Source organism: Rhinopithecus bieti, unplaced genomic scaffold, assembly GCF_001698545.2.
Source record: "Rhinopithecus bieti isolate Rb0 unplaced genomic scaffold, ASM169854v2 scaffold_947, whole genome shotgun sequence".
Taxonomy (NCBI): Eukaryota; Metazoa; Chordata; class Mammalia; order Primates; family Cercopithecidae; genus Rhinopithecus; species Rhinopithecus bieti.
Window position 1 is genome coordinate 7,114,045 of NW_016803664.1, and position 16,165 is coordinate 7,130,209.

Sequence of the window (16,165 nt, forward strand, 5' to 3'; positions counted from 1 at the left end):
TTTTTTTTTTTTTTTTTTTGGCAGGAGCTAGAAATAAGCTACTTCTATAGAAATAAAGCACTTCCTTCTTGTATATTGTATACCATGCTGTCTACCCCTTCACATTTTAATAAAAGAGAGGACTGATTAATATTCCTTCATATATTTGTTGGAGTAGGAACTTAGAGCTGACAGTTACAGTTTCTGAGAGTTAAAAAAATTAAAAACACTGTTTTGCCAAAGATAATAATTGTTCTCTATCTCTTATACAAGATGATTTTGGTGAGGTTAAAAAGGTTTCCACAGAGTATTCATGTTCGCATGAGTGTTCAAACGTAAAATATTCTATAGAAAAGTATCAATAAGTAATAGATACAGATGAGCAGACTCAAATCACACATTCATAAAACACAACAAAAATCATTCAGATCACTTTGCAACATCCCTGTACGTTGTGGACAATAATATGTTCGCAGAAACAAGTCCAAATAACTATTGGTGATACCTTAAAGAAGCATACTAGTCGACATTAAGAAAACTCTTCAAAACACTAACAAAATTTCTTCTATTAAATAAGGAGTCTGAAATTAGGGAGCCTCAAGGGGGTTTCACTTCTAACATTCTGTAAGTCAATGACTTTTATTAGCCACTAAAAGCTGAAATATAGACTAAATTCTCCTAAAATTAAACATTTGTTTAAAAAGACAAATCATAAAGAATTCAGAAGGCTGTAAGTCTCTTTGGAGGCTGACAGAAGTGTGACATGTAGTTATTATTGAAGTCCATGAGGGGACAAGAGTTCTGAGCATTGTCTATTTTGAGTGTCAACTATAAGAAAGTCAATCTGGCAAGCATTTTATATACATCATCCTATTTTAGAGTAAAAATGAAGTTTTAGAAGTTTTAAGTGTCAATGAGGCCCAGGAAACCACAAATGTCACATTCATATTCTCGAACAATTTAATCTGAAGCACTGACAAGCATTAGAAGACATTAAATAAAGAGAAGTGGCATTAATAATAACAGCCTGGAATGTTAAAGCTGAGCTTGCTACATGACATGAGATAGCTGGACTGTATAGGTGCTGCATGGAGTTGATTTAGATTCATCCAACAAAGAGACAGTGAAGTATATTGTTTATAATTCCCTGAAACACACACACACACACACACACACACACACATACATACACTTCAAATTATTGTAACTGTGAAACCAAAATAAAGAACTAAAAATCATAAGCTTCAAACTTAAATAAAACCATGGGCCATAAAAAATTGATTACAAGCCTTGAGAGAAAAGAATCTTGCTGACATATGTGCTTTGTAACTTCCATAAACTGTGCTGAGTATTACTCATTTCAGTAACAGAAGGAAGTGTACAAAGAACAGGTCTGTTAGGACTTTGGGGTGGGATGTGTGTTAGCAAAAGACTTAGTTAAGATTCCTTAGTTAAGATTCTTTTTGTTTATATAAGCTCTTTTTCTTATTATCTTGGATGATAGCTTTTCTGTTTTAACGTTGACTGAGAAGGGGCAAAGGCTCTCGAAGTTATTCACCTGAAACTACAAAATGTATTTAAAAGCATAAGGAATGTAACTTTTAACCAAGGCTCTGGGCTCTAGATATCACAAAGCCAGTTAGATTCAGTGGCTTGTTATGGTGAATTTTATTTACCCAGGCTGTAAACAAAGCCACCAGCTTAGTGAATATTAATCCATTACTTTAGGAATAATCTCGCTAGCCTTGTGTTAATTCAACTTGTCACATAGCCTAGCTTCTCTTCTTAGTCAGATTGCTACTGCATTTTGAGGCCAGCTTTTTTCATTTTTATTTTTTATTTTTTGCAAACTACTGAAATAAAGACTACATCTAGCAGTTTCTCAGCCAAATATGACATACAATTTCATCTTTCACAATAGCCACATGCAGACAACCTGGGCACAACAACCAAGAATGGAATACCTTGGTGAAAACTTCAGGTGGCCAGTGAGTCTAAATAAATGGGCAAATAGTTTAGACTATTTGTAAGGAATTCTCAAATAGTTCTAAGAAGAAATCAAATAATAGCCATCATGCTTGAATGACACGGACAGGGCAGTTGTTTCCTTATCTTGTGATCCAACTTCCCCATACGAATGTGAAAGAAAGCAGTATCAACATCATAGTTTGTGAGGAATGTGAAGTAATGTCTACTACAAGAAAGAACGTTTTAAAAATCAAGGAAGTATCTTTCTCTCTCTAATTCTCTTCCCAAGAGACGTTTTCTGATTAAGTAAAATCTCATGCCTTAGTCAAAGATAATATGTTAGAAAAGTACTGTGCTGAAATTCATGGTGTGAAATTACAGACCAGCCCAAATCAAACATTGTTATTCAATTTTAAATAGCTTCAATTACTAAGAGTTTGTAATCAACAAAGAAATGTAATTTAACACTTAATTTTCATATTTGATATGTAAATAGGAGGATTACTAACAAATATTCTAATTATTCTTTATGATTTACTATTGGTCCATGTTTAGTTATGAAATGTCTAACATGATATCATCCCATCAGCTCTATTGCTATGCACTATATTTCCCGCAAATATATTAGACATGTTCTATAGTTGATGGACGTAATGGTAGATTCAACTCTGATCAATCACTGTTATATTTTCACTACCCGGAAAATGACAATATTTACAGCTGTCTTCATGCTTTTACTTATACATTATAGAAAACAAGAAAGTGCTATTTGATGATAATTAGATAGCATCAAACAGATTTTAGAGTAATATGAAACAATGTAACAATTTAGAATGCTCTATCTGGTGATTTGTTAAACATGCCAATTTTGCTTGGTTATATGAAAGCCATTTTCTTTAGTATGAGTCAGATTCTTTCCAGGGTACTCCATGGAACAGTGCAGTTTGTTGTACTACATACAGAAATGTTAAATGACGGATGTAAAGTTTAATTTTGTATGTTAACTTGGCTAGGATATGGTAACCAGATACTGTTCTAGATGTTTCTGTAAAAGTATTTTTAAAGATGAGATTATAATTTAAGTCAGTTGACTTTGAGTAAAACAGATTACCCTCCATAAAGTGGATGGGCCTCTCTGAATTAGTGGAAGGCCTTAATAAAAAAAGACTGATGTCTCCTGAAGAAGATGGAATTCTGCCAGCAGGTTGCCTTAGGACTTGAACTGCTGCATTGGGTCTTCCTCCCCTGGGTCTCCAGCCTGCCGGCCTATCCTGTAGATTTTGGGCTTGCTAGTTTCCATGGCTGCATGAGCCAATTCCTTAAAATAAATTTATTTTTATCTGTTTATATACATCCTGCTGTTCTCTTTCTCTATAGAAGGCTAATGCAAACTATTTCTTGGAATAATAAAAGATGCCTTTAAAGTGTCTTAGAAATACATTATTCTTGAATGCCTTTGATATTTCTTGAACTTTCAGGGAATAAAAAATAATATAGAAGCAAAAATTTGAGGAAAATAGCTCTTAGATTTCAGCCTATGTAGATCAGAGTAAACTGAATTCTACTTGTTCTTCAGAAGAAAATATGAGACAAAAATTAAGAAAGAGGAAAAAAGTTTTATTTCACACTGAAAATTGTAAACAAGTTTCTCTAATTAGCATTAGATTTTCTCTATTGCTCAATAAAATGGTAAACAGGAAAGTTTTTGTTCTTTAGTTTCTTTTAAAATTTTCTTGGTAAACAAATATTGTCAATGGTGTATACATTTCCAGCATCCTTTCCAGCATCCTATTTGCACTGCCATTGTCCATGTTTAAAATTAAGGGAGGTGGTAGAATGCAGTGATTTAGAATTAGGCTGCAGAGCTGCACTGTCGAACATGGGAGGCACTACCTACAAGCAGCTATTTACGTTAAAAGTAATTTAACTAAATAAAATGAAAATTCAGTTTCTTAGTTATATTAGCCATATTTCAGATGTTCAATAGCCATTTGTGGCTAGTGGGTACTGTATTGGATAGTGAAAATGTAGAACATTCCTACAAAAATAAAATGATCCTTTAAAATAAAATTTCCATAAAAACAAAATTGCTATAAAATAAAAGTTCTATTGGATCACATTTCTCTAGCATAAGACTGCATAGGTTCAAATTTAGTTCTGGAGCTAATTATCGAAGTGAATTTGTCTTCTCTGTGCTTTGTTTTCTCATAGATAATATACTAATAATAGAATTTGTTACCTTGGATTATCTTGAGATTTAAATATTATAATGTTTGTAATGCACTTGACATTTTATAAGTGTATTAGAGTTTTCTAGTGGGACAGAGCTAATAGGATATATATGTGTGTGTGTGTGTATATATATATATTTATTAAGTATTAACTTACACAATCACAAGGTTCCACAATAGGCTGTCTGCGAGCTGAGGAGCAAGGAGAGCCAGAGTCCCAAAACTGAAGAACTTGGAGTCCAGTGTTCGAGGGCAGGAAGCATCCAGCATGGAAGAAAGATTTAGGCTGGGAGGCTAGGCCAGTCTCTCCTTTTCACGTTTTTCTGCCTGCTTTATATTCACTGGCAGGTGATTAGATGGTGCCCACCAGATTAAGGGTGGGTCCGTCTTTCCCAGCCTACTGACTGAAATGTTAATCTCTTTAGCAACACCCTCACAGACACACCCAGGATCAATACTTTGTATCCTTCAATCCAATCAAGTTGACACTCATTATTAACCATCACAAGTCCACCCCTTGTCAACTTGAACCCATACACATCTCCTGATAATCTTCAAATAAGACAATAATAAGGTCATAATTACACCTAACATAATACAACTATCCTTCATACAACCAGAAGTGCACCAATCCCCACTCAAACACTATTACATAAAGTTTTAATAATACTTAAAAGCTTAAAAAGCAATACTTAAAAGTCAATAAATCTTATGACACATGATAAAGGAAAAGAAAAGAAAATGAAGATATTTTCTTAGCATAGGTGTTATACATGCACAAACATGTTCTTAACAAAAGAGGGAGGAAATACTCATGACAGTTACAGTCCTTGTTTCTGCAGCTGGTCACGTGGTTGTAGCTGATATTGATGACTACCTTCTTCTACTACACAGTCTGTATTACCTTTGCCCTCTGCAAGCACTTCAGCAGCTTGTGTTTTTTTTTTTTTTTTTTCCTGGTGGACTGACCCAAACCTTCATTCCTGAGGGGTCTGGAACATTTGTAGTCCTGCCTGGATTGGGCTGTTGTAGTTTCCCATTGACCTTAATCACAGGGCATGGTAATGCTAAGAGACAACCTAATGGACCTCCTATATCCATGCATACTCTTCCTTACCTCCATTATGGAGTAGTAGACTGATTTCATCTTGATAGTCCGGGTCAATCACCCCAGCCAACACTAACTCCCTTCTTAGCCTGTTGACTTAAAGGTAGGAGGAACCCAAAGTGTCCAGGTGGCAATCTTAACTTGCAGTTTAATAGAATCTTTAAGTCTCCTGGTGGCAGCGTTCCTCCCTCTAGAAGTAAGATCTCTAGGCCAGCAGAAGGTAATGTTGCAGGAACAGGGAGCAAAAATTTTGCTAGTAGATCACTAGGGGTGATGGCGAATGGTACCTATTCCACTCCCACCCCTTGATTCCTGGACCCGTGAATCCTGGCTATGGGAGACACAGTACCATATATTGGACACTGATTCAGAGAATACACGGCCTTCTGGAGAACTTTGCCCCAGCCCTGCAAAGTATTGTCACCTAGTTAGCGTTGTAATTGTGATTTCAAAAGGCCATTCCACCATTCTATCAATCTAGCTGCTTCAGGATGATAGGGAACAGGGTAAGACCAATGAATTCCATGACCGTTGAGTCCACTGCCACACTGCTTTAGCTGTAAAGTGAGTGCCTTTGTCAGAGGCAATACTGTATGGAATACCATGATAGTGGATGAGGCATCCCATGAACCCACAGATGGTAGTCTTGGCAGAAGCATTGTGTGCAGGAAAGGCAAACCCATATCTGGAGTAAATGTCTATTCCAGTGAGGACAAACCTCTGCCCTTTACATGATGCAAGAGGTCCAATATAATCAACCTGCCACCACGTAGCTGGCTGATCAGCATATCGAGGGCTCAGTGTTGGTCTCTGCTGCTGGCAAATTGGGCACTCAACAGTGGCCATAGCCAGGTCAGCCTTGGTGCATGGAAGTCTATGTTGCTGAGCCCATGCATAACCTCCATCCCTGCCAACCTGGCCACTTTGTTCATGGGCCCATTGGGCAATGACAGGGATGGCTGTGGAAAGAGGCTGAGTGGTGTCTACAGAACGGGTTACCCTATCCACATGATTATTAAAATCCTCCTCTGCTGAGGTCACTTGTTGGTGAGCACTCACATGGGATACAAATATCTTCACAATTTTTGACCACTCAGAGAGGTCCATCCACATACCTATTCCCCAAATTTATTTGTCACTAATTTTCCAATCATGCTTCTTCCAAGTCCCTCACCATCCATCCAAACCATTGGCGACAACCCATGAAACAGTATATAATTGCACATCCAGCCATTTCTCCTTCCATGCAAAGTGCACAACCAGGTGCACTCCTCAAATTTCTGCCCACTGGAAGATTTCCCTTCACTTCTGTCCTTTGGGGATGTCCTAGAAAGTGGCTGGAGTGCTGCAGTTGTCCACTTTTGGGTGGTGTCTGCATATTGTGCAGACCCACTATGAACCAGACCCTAGTCTTCTCTTCCTTTATCAACTGATCACAGAGAACTCCCCATAAGGCCATTGGTGCATGCTGGGGGAGAGAAGGCAGGGTGGCAGGAGTGGAGACCATTAGTATTTGAGCCACTTCCTCATGTAACTTACTTGTGCCTTCAGGACCTACTAGAGCTAGATCATGTACATACCACTTCCATTCGATGATGGAATGCTGCTGTGCACAACCCACTTTATTGGTAGATGGGTCAGAAAGCATCCAGTTCATGATAGGCACTTCAGGTCACATGGTGACTTGATGACCCATAGTCAAACGTTCAGTTTCCACCAAAGCCCAGTAACAGGTCAAGAGCTGTCTCTCAAAAGGAGAGTAGTTATCTGCAGAAGATGGCAGGGTCCTGCTCCAAAATCTTAGAGGCTTCTGCTGTGATTCACTTATGGGAGCCTGCCAAAGGCTCCAAACAGCATCCCTATCTGCCACTGCCACCCCAAACTCCATTGAATCTGCTGGGTCATATGGTCCAAGTGGCAGAGCAGCTTGCACAGCAGCCTGGACCTGTTGCAGAGCGTTCTCTTGTTCCGGACCCCACTCAAAACTTGTAGCCTTTTGGGTCATTCAATAAAAGGGTCAGAGTAATGCACCTAAATGAGGAATGTGTTGCCTCAAAAATCCATTAGGCATTGTGTCTCTTTCTTGCTTGTAGGAGGGGCCAAATGTGGCAACTTATCCTTCACCTTAGAAGGAATATCATGACAGACCTCACTCCACTGGAGCCCACACCACTGGACCCATAGAAATTTTACTGAGGTAGAAGGTCCCTGAATTTTAGTTGGATTTATTTCCCATCATCTGACACACAACTGTCTCACCAATAAATTTAGTGTGTTTGCTACTTCTTGTTCACTGGATCCAATCAGCATAATGTCATCAATGTAATGGACCAGTGTGATATCTTGCAGAAACGAGAAGTGATCAAGTTCTCTCTGAATAAGATTATCACACAAAGCTGGAAAGTTGATATACCCCTGACATAGGACAGTAAAGGTATATTGCTGGCCTTGCCAGCTGAAGGAAAGTTGCTTCTGGGGGACCTTATGGACAGGAATGGAGAAAAGGGCATTTGGCAAGTCAGTGGTTGCATACCAGGTATCAGGAGAAGTATTAATTTCGTCAAGCAATGAAACCACATCTGGTACAGCAGCTGCAATTGGAATCGACTACTTGGTTATGCTTAGGAGAATCATTGTCATTCTCCAAGATCCATCTGTCTTCTACACAGGCCAAATGGAAGAGTTGAATGGGGATGTGGTGGGAATCACCACCCCTGCATCTTTCAAGTCCTTGATGGTGACACTAATCTCTGCAATCCATCCAGGGACACAATATTATTTTTGACTTACTATTTTTCTAGGTAGAGTCAGCTTTAATGGATCCCATTTGGCCTTTCCCACCATAATAGCTCTTACCCTATCAGTCAGGAAGCCAGTGTGTGGGTTCTACCAGCTGCTAAGTATGTCTATGCCAGTTATGCATTCTGGTACTGGGGAAATGACCACAGAATGAGTCTGGGGACACATTGGACCTGCTGTAAGTCAGACCTGAACTAAAATCCCATTAATTACCTGACCTTCATAAGCCCCTACTTTAACTGGAGGACCACAGGATGTTTTGGGTTCCCTGAAATTAATGTCAGCTCAGAGCCAGTGTCCAGTAGTCCCAGAAATGTCTGATTATTTCCCTTTCCTCAATGCTCAGTTACCCTTGTAAAAGGCCAGAGGTCTCCTTAGGGAAGGATGGGAGAAAGATTCATTGCAAAAAATGTCTGTAATGTAGTGGGGTCCTTGCTCAAGAGGAACCAGCCTCCCCTTCATTAAGGGGTTTGGGGTCTGTAAACTGGATAAAGTCTGGAAATTGATTGAGGAGCTGTGATTCTCTGTTTTTAGAATTCAAAATAGCCTTTTGTCCATTCGACCTAGAAGTTTTCTCATTATATAAATTAAGTAGGAATGTAGTAGGCTTCCTATCAATTTCACTTCTAGGAACACTGTGATTAATTAGCCAGTGCTAGAGGTCTACACGAGTCAGGGCATTCTGATTGCTGCTTTGTCTCTGCTGTCCATTATGGTGGCTACACCCACCTTGCCTTTGATGGTTGAGTGCTGCCACTTGGCCCCTGACACTTCAGGATCCAATTATTCCCATTGTGTTTACATTTTGTAGTTGAGTGACTGTGGTTCCCACTGTTAGATCTGACATACAGAGAAGAGCAATTACAGGGCTCTTCAAAGATGCAGGTACTGCCCTCACAAATCTGTTTTGCAAGGCATTGGTCAAGGATATATCTTCTAGACCCTCCCAGCTGGGATGAATAGGTTTAAAGTGACAAGTCCACTCCACCATCCCAATCTCCCTAAGCCTTTGGATCCCTTCCTCTACATTAAACCAGGGGAAATCAGGCATTTCCACCTTGCTCACAGTGGACCATCTTTAAATTCATATTTAGCTAACCAAACAAATAAACAATTAGAACCTTTTTTGACTCCTCGAGCTGCAACATTAAAAGCAGAGTCCCTACTTAGTGGTCCCAAGTCAAGAAATTTAGCCTGATCCAACTCTATGTTTCTTCCACCATTATCCAATACCCTTAATATCCATTCCCATGCCTCTTCTCCAGATTGCTGTTTATATAAATTAGAGAACTCAAAACGTACTTTTTGAGTGTAGCACATCTACTCATGGGTTACTCTCTGAAACTCACCTCTAGGGGCCCACTGGGACTTTAGTCTAGTTATAGGTCTAGAAAGAAACAGGGGTGTTGGGGTGGCTCCTGAGGAGAATCATTATATTGCCTGGCAACTGCCTCAGGGGAGACCATCACTGTTGCCTCAGGCAGCACAGGGTTTATCTCCTCAGACCAAGGTGGAAAGGCTGCCGGCAGCATGGGTTGGGGCGGGGTGGGTGGGGGGGATGTTGCCACTACTGGGGATGGGGAAGTTGTCCCTTTCAGCAAAAGAGGTTCATCAGAGTTTACAAACTCAGTGGTCCCCAGCTTTATCAGGGTCCACACACACGTCCCCATTCCAAGTTGTAGGGTCCCATTCTTTTCCAATCAATGCCCTCACTTTAATAGTAGACACCTGGTGAGGCTCTGCATGCACCTTTTTTGGCATGTCAGCCACTCTCATGATAAGAGTTTGTATCTGTTTTTCCACAATTTCAGCTCTTTCTCTACAGGAGATAAGACTCTCGCTCAGGGCAATCTTAGCAGAGTTGAGGCTCAGTATCCACTTCTGAGGCCATGGGACAGAATCTCTTAGTTCATCATTTTCTTTCATCAGTTTGTCAACTGAACTTAGGAACAACCAACCAGCTTAATTATGTTCCTTGGTTCTCCACATATGGTCAAAGGTATTATGTATAAAGTCACTAAACTCCTTGCCTCTCACAAGTAGTGAGTGAATCAGGAGTGTCAAATGCATTGATTTTGCACAACTCTCTAAACAGTTCATGTCAAGGGCTATCAGTGTTCTCTATGCTATTAGAAGTAGAGTCCTTAGCATTTTTAGGTCTAATCAAATTAAGGAGCCAACTCCAGAAACCCCAAAACCAATGAAAGAACTCTATCCTTAATATTCCATTCCTCTAGAACCATCCCTGGTACCCAAATCTGTATTAGTCAGGGTTCTCTAGAGGGACAGAACTAATAGAAATGGGAGTTTAGTAAGTATTAACTTACCCAATCACAAGGTCCCACAATAGGCTGTCTGCAAGCTGAGGAGCAAGGAGAGTCAGTCAGAGTCCCAAAACTGAAGGACTTGGAGTCTGATGTTTGAGCACAGGAAGCATCCAGCATGGGAGAGTGATGTAGGCTTGGAGGCTAGGCCAGTCTCACCTTTCTATGTTTTTCTGCCTGCTTTATATTTGCTGCCAGCTGATTAGATTGTGCTCACCAGATTAAGGGTGGGTTGCCAGACTCCAATGTTAATCTCCTTTAGCAACACCCTCACAGACACACTCAGGATTAATATTTTGTATCCTTCAATCCAATCAAATTGACACCTCATATTAACCATCATAATAAGCATTTAATAATTGGTAGTTTTACTATTAGTAAATTATTACAGCCCCAGTTTGAAAGTGACCTTTTTTTTTTATAACTTAATTCTAAAATTTTGAAGTACAAATAAATGTACATAAAAGGCTACCCTTTTACTTTGGTTGACATTCTACATTTTAAGCAAGAAGAGAAACAAGAATAGAATATTCCTCTTCATTAACAACTTTACTCTCCTCTTGGACCTACTGTGATCCAAGATTAAATGAAAAGAAGAAGGAAAAGGCATTAATGAGATAACCACAACACAAAGGGTACAGAAGAAGGAGGCTATTTGAGCTATGAAAGGAGCAGCCATTGTTTCCATCTGCTTACAGTAGAGTAATGCCACCCTTAACAAAGAAGATGTAATCTCCCATACTCCATGCCTCATTTTATGTTACTAGTATTTCTATAAAAGTGAATGTCTTCAATAAACTATTTTTACCAGTTATAATTAAAAATACATTTTAAATTATTTTGGAATCTGGAGAGGTTAAATATGTTTCTCCTCTGAGCAAGCAAGCCTTACATGCAGGCAGGACCTCATGTCAAGGGGCTCAGGGTATTTGCAAGAAAAAGGTAATAATTGCAAGACCAAATAAATAATAGATATAAAAAATAATAACAACAATTAGAATCGAATGGAAACACAAGAAATAGCTCGATCCAGGAGACACTAAAATGTAATTTTAATACCTGAATCAAAATAAACCAAAATGTAAACACAGATGGAATGAAATAATTAATCCCAATCAGTAAAGAATGATGAGAATTCATAACAAATAAACAAACTATGGCTGGAATTGTATACTTCCATGCTGCTTGCAAGAAACCAAGACTTCAACTATAATGACCCACATAAACCGAAAGCAAAGGAATGGAAAAAGATAGTCCACGCAACTAGAAACTTAAAAGACCAGGAGTAGCTATACTTTCTACACTTATATAAGATAAAAATAGACTACAAATCAAAGATAGTAAAAACTGACAAAAAAAGGTCACCGTGTAATGATAAAGTGGCCAATTTAGCAAGAGACTACAACTGTAAATATCTATGCACTGAACACCAGAGCTCCCATGTATATAAAGCAAATATTAGTAGATCTAAAGGCAGTGATGAACTGTAATGTAATCACAGTAGGGAACTTCAACACCCTGGTCTCAGTAATAGACAAATTATCCAGATAGAAAATCAACAACAACAACAAAAAGTTAAACTAGACATTAGACTAATAGCCCTAATTGACATATACAGAATGTTTAACCCAGAATACATATTATTTTCATCAGCAAATGGAACATTTTCCAGAGTAGGCCATATCTTAGGCAACAAAACAAGTCTCGAAAAATCCAATACAGTAGAAATCATATCAAATATCTTTTTTGACCAATATGGAATGAAACCAGAAATCAACTGCAAGGGGAACCTTGGAAACTGCACAAACACATGCTCCTGAATGACCAGTGGGTCAAAGAAGAAATTAAGAAGAAAACTTTAAATTTTCTCCAAACAAATTAAAATTGATATATAACATACCCAAATCTATGGTATGGAATACAGCAAAAACAGTATGAAGAGGAAAGTTTATAGCAATAAATGCCTATGTAAAAAAAGTAGAAAAACTTCAAATAAACAATCTAATGATGCACCTTAAGAAATAGAAAAGCAAGAGCAAATTAAACTCAACCTTAGTAGAAGAAAAGAAATACTAAAGATCAGATTGTAAATAAGTAAAATTGAGCTAACAAAACAATACAGAAGATCACTTAAGTGAAAAGTGGGTATTTTGAAGAGATAAACAGAATTGACAAACTTTTAAGCTAGACTAACTAAAAAGAAAACAGAGAAGACCTAAATAAATAAAATCAGAAACAAAAAAGGAGACATAACAACTGAGACCACAGTAATACAAAGAATCTTTAGACACTATTACAAACAGCTTTATGCCAACAAGTTAGAAAACCTAGAATACATGGATAAATTGGTAGATGCATACAGCCTGCCAAAATAGAACCATGAAGAAACAGAAAATCTCAGCAAATCTATAGGTAACGAGATTGAAACTCTAATAAAATGTCTCTCATCTAAGAAAAACCCTCATGGCTTCACTGGTAAATTTTATCAAACATTTAAAGAGAAACCATTACTAATTCTACTAAAATCTTCAAAAAAAAAAAAATATTGAAGAAAAGAGAATGCATTAAAGCTCATGCGACCAGGCCAGTGTTGCTCTGATACCAAAACCATACAGACACACAACAAAAGAGGAAAACTACAGGCTAATATCAGTGATGAACAGGGATGCAAAAATTATCAACAAATCCTGGCAAACTCAATTCAACTCCTCATTGAAAAGGTTTTCACGATGATCAAGTGGGATTTCATCCTAGGGATGCAAGGATGGCTCAAAATAAGTAAATGAATGAATTACTTATTATATTAACAGAACAATTATCACAATAAATTATATCACATTAACAGAAGCAAGGAAAAAACCCATATGATGATTTTAATAGATGCTGAAAAAACTTCCGATAAAATTCAACATACGACAAACCTTCACCAAACTGGGTATGAAGGAACATACTTTAAAATAATAAAAGCCATATATATGATAAACCCATAGTCAACATCATACTGAACAAGGAAAAATTAAAAGCTTTTCCTCTAAGATCTGAAACAGCACAAGGATTCCTGTTTTTAGCATTTTACAGAATTATGTTTATTAAACATAATAGTGGAAGTCCTGGCCAGAGCAATTCGGCAAGAGAAAGAAAGAAAAGGCATCCAAATTAGCAAAAAAGAAGTCAAATTTACCTTGCATGCAGACAACATGGTCTTGTATTTAGAAATGCCTGAAGACTACCAAAAAACTGTTGGAATTGATAAAGGAATTCAGTAAAGTTACAGGACACAAAATTAAGATACACCCCAATTAAAATGACTTGTATCAAAAAGACAGTAAATAACGGATGCTGGGGAACTTTGTACACTGTTGGTGGAAATATAAATTAGTACACCCACTATGGAAAACAGTATGGAGGTTTCCCAAACAACTAAAAATAGAACTACCATGTAATCCAGCAAATTCCACGGCTGGGTGTATATTCAATATATTGAAGATACATCTGCACTCCCATGTTTGTTGCAGCAATATTTGTAATAATCAAAATATGAAATCAACCTAAATGTTCATTAATAGATAAAAAAAAATGTGGTATGTAGATACACACAAGAGAATTATTCATCAATAAAAAAGAACTAACTCATGTCATTTCCAGCAACATGGATGGAATTGGAGGTCTTTATATTAAGTAAAAGAGGTCAGGCACAGAAAGATAAATTTTGCATGTTTCCACTCATATATGGGAACTAGAAAATATCATGTCTTTGAGATTGAAGTAGATTGAGAGTAGATTGGTGATCATCAGTAAAGTCAGTAAGGTGACTGTAGTCAATATTAATTGATTGTACATTTCCAAATAACCTGAAGAGAATAATTCGAATGTACCTATTATGAAGATGAATATTTAAGATGAATATCCCATTTACTTTGATTGGATTATATGAGTGTATTTTATTGATACCTATTAGATGTGCATATTTTCAGGCTACATGTGATAATTTAATATAAATATAATATAAACATAAATGTGATAATTTAATATAATTTCACATGCACCCTGAAAATACGTATGTCTACTAGGTATCAACAAAAAATTTCTTAATTAATAATTTTAAATTGTGTATTCTAAACCTTAGGATTTATCTTTTACTACACTGGAATATGAATTGACCCAAGAAATAAGAGCAAACTAAGCCACTTTTCCAGTGCAAATCTGAATTAGAAATTAATCTATTTTCTTAATTTGATGGATTGGTCAATTATTTCTCTACTTTCCCATTTAGCCTAAGTATATACTATGATTCTCAAACTTTCCCTAAAATGGAAATTAGCAATGTCTGGATTTCAAATTACTTTCCTTCTGAAAGTCTGTATAAAACTTTAAAATGTATTTTAAACATTCTTTCAACACTGAGGTAATTAACTAAGGATAGCTAGTCAGGAAATTAAATGTCAAAACCAAATAATTGGAGAAGGTACTGTCTGTTATATCCTCATGATAATTTGCAATGTAAATAAATGCAAAATATGATGTTGTAACCTACAAAAAGCACTGTGATCATATGGGCAACAGCTCTGACTTAGTTTGATCTTTTCCTCATTCATATAGTAAACATTTATTGAGCAGCTTCGGTGAGTAAGGCACAGTTTTTGATGCCATGAGGAACGTCATGCAAGATATATAAAAAGGAGCTAAATAAGAAGGACAAGACATAGAAATGTACAAGAGACAGAAAACCCTTTGGGTGTTCTAAAGAGGAGGAAGCTAGTTCTGGCTGACTAGACAGAAAAATAAGGAAAGGGTTCATGTCATGTGGCTTGTAAGTTAGTGAAGAGTAGTATCTGAGTCTTACCATTGTGGCTCTCCCCTTTGTACATACATTCTGAAATAAAATTGTCACTTAAAAGGTCATTGAATGAATGAGTAAATAAGTAGATGAATGCATTTTCTGTATATGTATGTCCATGGAACAGACTGCCATTCAAAAGAAAAAGGATGTATCTGCTATCCCCCCAAAAAAGACATTTGCATGTTGTGGTAACCAGAAGTGGGTCAGATGTATTCCAAGGGAGAATCTCAGTTAGCAGTAAAATATGAAATGAAGACTACTTGAAAAACACATGTACGACTTCCATTAGGTAGCTGCTTCCCACACTTCATATATAGGCACTTGAATTTGCAATTTCTGGTGTACATAATAGCTATTCAACAAATAAATGTATAAATACATCAAGAAGTAAATGTTGAATCTTAAATACTATTTGCCATCAAATCAGCCTGTTCATTTCCATTTTAGCATATTCTAAAATGATCATACTGTTGTTACTTGCCCCTCATTCACTGCCCACTAGGATGTCAGGCTCCATGCAGCCAGGGCCTTTTTTGGCATCTTTATCACTGTGTTGATGTATTGTACAGTGCCTGATGCACAGTGTAACTCAAATGGTGTAGCATTAGTAAAAGCATTAATGTAGAAGCATGGCAGAGTGGATAAGACAGTAAAATTAACTATTATAAACAAGTAAATTTGCCTTGAAAAACAGACTCATCACTGATAAGTGATATTTGTTGAATTTTTATGGTTTATGTGTCATTGGGCAGGATACTATATGGAATTTAAGTACTAAAACCAGAAAATAATATAAAAAATTACAGATTTTGTTTATAATTCATGTTCATAAAATGAAGACAACATAATCTTCTCCACTATAACCCATCAAGACAGAAAATATTTTTTCATTAAACATTTTGATTTGACTAGAGAA

The 16,165-nt window shown here is 37.1% G+C and overlaps 1 protein-coding gene and 1 long non-coding RNA gene across 3 annotated transcripts in view; one reads left to right on the forward strand and one right to left on the reverse strand.

Annotated features, from left to right (window-relative positions):
- LOC108512668 (uncharacterized) overlaps nucleotides 1–16,165 on the forward strand; it is a 280,548-nt gene that overhangs the window by 97,645 nt on the left and 166,738 nt on the right. The window lies entirely within an intron of this gene.
- The window catches only part of ARSJ (arylsulfatase family member J), a 105,772-nt gene that overhangs the window by 44,467 nt on the left and 45,140 nt on the right, over nucleotides 1–16,165 (reverse strand). The gene's annotated exons all lie outside the window — the stretch shown is intronic.